This window comes from Anolis carolinensis, chromosome 3 (assembly GCF_035594765.1).
Source record: "Anolis carolinensis isolate JA03-04 chromosome 3, rAnoCar3.1.pri, whole genome shotgun sequence".
Lineage (NCBI taxonomy): Eukaryota > Metazoa > Chordata > Lepidosauria > Squamata > Dactyloidae > Anolis > Anolis carolinensis.
Window position 1 is genome coordinate 133,439,592 of NC_085843.1, and position 4,119 is coordinate 133,443,710.

The 4,119-nt window shown below is 40.2% G+C and overlaps 1 long non-coding RNA gene across 1 annotated transcript; it reads left to right on the forward strand.

Annotated features, from left to right (window-relative positions):
* Positions 1 to 3,032: 3,032 nt before the first annotated feature.
* LOC134297593 (uncharacterized) lies at positions 3,033 to 3,513 on the forward strand. The gene is made up of 2 exons (XR_010004388.1): positions 3,033 to 3,362; positions 3,445 to 3,513. It is a non-coding gene; the product is annotated as an uncharacterized LOC134297593 (long non-coding RNA).
* The last annotated feature ends 606 nt before the right edge of the window (positions 3,514 to 4,119 follow it).

Below are 4,119 nucleotides of genomic sequence, written 5' to 3' on the forward strand. Positions count from 1 at the left end.
TTCTATTTTCTGTTAATACCTTGCAGCCACACATTCCCCATATCTGAAGACTGAAATATGTGCATGATTTTCTCAACTATGAACCCCACATTTAACATATTTTGTTTTATTTTTATTCAGTAGAAAGTAATCATGGCCTTAAGTCTTATTTCTGATACAGATATTTCTTAAAACTACAACAACACACTTTAGAAAAGAACGGGGAAAAATGCATTCCCTCTAATATGTTTGGCTATTGGTCAGACATGCTATGGACTTCTATGATGGGTCACCAGTCTTGTAGTCCTGAACCTATGGTTCCAAAATAACTCTTAGTGGAATATCTACCTGGCCTCATATCCAACAACATTGCAGGGGAGGTTAGGACTTTGACACCCTCAATAGTAGAGATCAAGATACTTTGCCAGAGCTAAAGAAAGTATCTTCTTTCTAACAAACCCTAACACAAGCATGGACAAACTTTGGCCCTTTTGGTGTTCAACTCCCAGAAATCCTAATCACTTTACTGGCTGTTAAGAATTGTGGGAGTTGAAATTCAAAACACCTGGAGGGCCGAAGTTTGCCATGCCTGCCTTCCCTTCCTTTGTTTGGGCTAAGGAATAAACCTACACATCTAGGAAAACCCTTATCAACTCTAAAATGGTTGAGGATTTCATTAAATTTTTAATTTAGGCATTTGGAGAAAACAAACTAATTACCAGGGGTAGATCAAAATTTTATTTCAGTTTCTATTCAAGGAACATGTACTGAAGTTTACCAAATGTGAATATGAGAGAACACATAACTAACATTTTTGTGAATGTATGAGCATGTCATTTTAGTTAGGTCCTGATGAAAGATTACAATTTAAACATTTTGAATGTTGAATTGAACTAATACATTTTCCCATCCTTAGTCTCTAAAAACTCTTGTTTCTGCAACTGATCTCTCCTCCTAAACAGCACTTGCCTTTTCCAAGTAGAAAAAATGCTGAACAAAATAGGACCCATGCAATATTAACGTATTTTCTCCTATTTGTTGAAATTTCACAAAATATAATGGAGGTAAAGTCAGTATGCAAATAGACATAAAACAGAGATAGAAAAATGATTACCAGTCTTCTTATCCTTGATGACAAGATATATTAACACATAGACAATTCATTGACTGCCATAATTTAAATTTTATTTTGCATGTAGATCTTTTTTCTTTCTGAAAGCAAAAAAGAAGTCTTTCACAAAATAATATTTAAATGCAAGGGAGTATGGATTTTCAGAAATATATTTGGGTCAGTAATATCCATCCCGAAAAGGACAAAATAGAGAAAGTGTCAGAATGACACTGGCTATGTACCATTTGTGATTTGTGATAGTTTTTAGGCTGGCTGGCTCCTATACAAACTTTGTTCCCAGAAGATAGCTCCTTGATTGGTGACATGTGGGATAGAAAAACAGAAGACCTTTGATACATTAAAAGGGCATTTATGCAGTCAACAAAACTTTGGCTCCCGATTCTGACAGGCCTTTCACACTACAAGTAGACACTTCTGATATATGTTTAAGAGCTGTGTTGGCTCAGAAGTAGCCTGAAAGGAATAATCCAGTTCTTTACCTGAGTTGCAAGGTACCCCCTGAAATGGAAGTGTGCAGCTATCTAAAAAAATAATCTTTAGCTGTCAAATGGGCAAAGCATACACTGTGGTATTACTTATAGGACACCCCGATTACCTTGCTCACTGATCATATCCCCTTCCATTAGTTAACATTGAGGCAGAGACCCTTGAAAATCCTTTTTTCTATAAGACAGACCAGGAAAATCCTAATAACCTGGTTTTACCTGCCTGTCAGCTTATTTTACACTGACCAGAATATAGTCATAATCATAGTTATCAGGTAAAGGTAGGCAGATACTGTGTACCTTGGTCAGATCCATACCAACAAAACAAGCCAACAGCATAAGAAGAAAAGCATGATTGAAGAACCTGCTGAAAAGGCAGGAGTGAGGCTAGAGAGAATGGTGTAAAACATGTGAGCTTAGTGATGGAAGGGAAGAGAAAAAAGAATTAAAGTAAGAACATGGGAAGGAATGGAAAGAACACCAGGAATAAACCTAAATGCATAGAGGATTCAGGAAAACAGCATAGATAGAAGGAGAGAGGGGAGACAAGATGAACAAAGAGATGACAACAGAGGAAGGTATACCTAGGGGAAAGCAGACAGCACTATAACAAGTGAAGACAAGAAAACCAGATAGGAAATTTATCTAACAAGGTCACCATAGGTGAGAATAGTCAAAGAGGAACAATTAGATGGTCATAGAGATAGAGGAAATGAATAGTTTCAATGAGAAGATACAGAAAAAATATGTAACCAAGAAAGGACAAAAGAAGTAGCATACTCAGTTGCATACAATCTTCTACATTTCTGTTTCCTACTGATGGGAAGATATTTTAGTTTGTTGTAATATTCTATTGCCAGAGGCAAGGAAATGTAGGACTGTTGCTGCTGCTATTGTTCTAAGTGTTATTGAAAAGGAGACCCCAAAAGACAAGGAATGTATTGATTGCTTTGTGAGGTCCACTTCTGGTCCTTCTCCCAAACTCTGGGAGGCACCATAAATTTTTCCGTTTCTTGCAAACATCACAATAAGTAGGAATCAGTCCCAGCTGGTTTGCCCTGCCTCACAAAGAACCTCAATCCAGCATAAACATAAACTTTGTCAACTTTGTGAAGCCCATCACAGCACCCAAGCACCTATTCTCTTTAAAACCACAAAAGTAATTGAATGTTGTTGTGACTGCGCCTTCGGGGATTATGGTTGATGGTGATGGGGTTCGAAGAGGAAGAAAAAACCCTCGTGATGAGGGTTCACTGGAGGAGTTGCGCAGGAAGCGACTTAGAGAGCTATATGGGGGATCTTCTGAGGAAGATTCAGATGGGGAGTTTGGGGAAATGGATGCTGAGGAACAGGTGGTGGCTGGGGAAATGGGCACTGAATGGGCACAGCCACCGGAGATGTCTGGGGATTTGGGGCCTATGGATACTTCTGAACCTGGGGTTTCTGCAGGAACTGATCCCACTTGGGATGCTTGGAGAAGGGAGGATGGTTCTTTAAGTGTTCATGGGGCTAAGTGTGGGCAGGATGATTGGGACTCCGACGAATTGCTAGGTACTCCGGATCCACGAGCTCTAGCTGTGTGGAGTTCGGACTCTGAGTAGATTTGGGACACCTGGTGTTTGGGTGTGAGTGTTTGGTCACCCAGGAGAAAGGGGAATAAAATGGGAATGTTTGGCCATTGCACTTTGCGTGTGGCAAGGTGTTGCTGAGGCGCCATTGGGATCTCTGTGTTTCCGTGAAGACTGGACTTGGACTGTGATTCGGATGTAAGTTATCTGGGACTGCTCTGCAGCAGAGGGATGGAACTGTGTGGGTTTCCTTGGACTGCATTCTGATTACTATTTCTAGCTGCTGATACCATCTGGCTTGGCTCTCGCTGTGTCTTATCGTGGACCTGGTTTGGATGACTGCACCCTCTTCGGACTTTGGATTGAATTTGACCTGGCTTCTGTCTACGTTCTCTGACTGACGACTACTCCCAGCTTCTGAATACTGGTTTGCCTTTCGGAATTTGCTGCTGCCTCCCGACCTGACCTTGGATTCTCCTGACGACGGCTATTCATCATCCCTTTGAAGCTTCGGCTTTATCTGCACCGTGGAAGCAGTTTACTGCTCTTCTAGTTTGTTTGTTTTCAAGCGAGTTTGCTGTTTTTCTTTTGGGAACTGTCCCTTTAACTCCACAGAGCCGGCTGTCTGTTTGCAGAAATGGTTTGAAGCCAAAAGAGGCTTTTGCACTTTCTGTTATACTCTGCAGCTTTTGGAAGGTTTCAAGCCTTCGTTTATTTTGCATATTTTCTTGCAGTCAACTCTATTTGTTTCTCCAAAGCTGAATTGAAGCGTCTTTAGTTTTTATTGAATGCCAGCATGGGAAAATAGTGTGGCTTGTTTTTGAGTTATTTTTGTCTAAACTACTCTTGAAACACTGATAAGTGAAGTGTTTCAAGGATACTTTCTGTGTTTATGTTATTTTTGGCTTATCTTTGGAATAAACTCTGTTTTGTTTGTTAACTGGCATCTGACTCT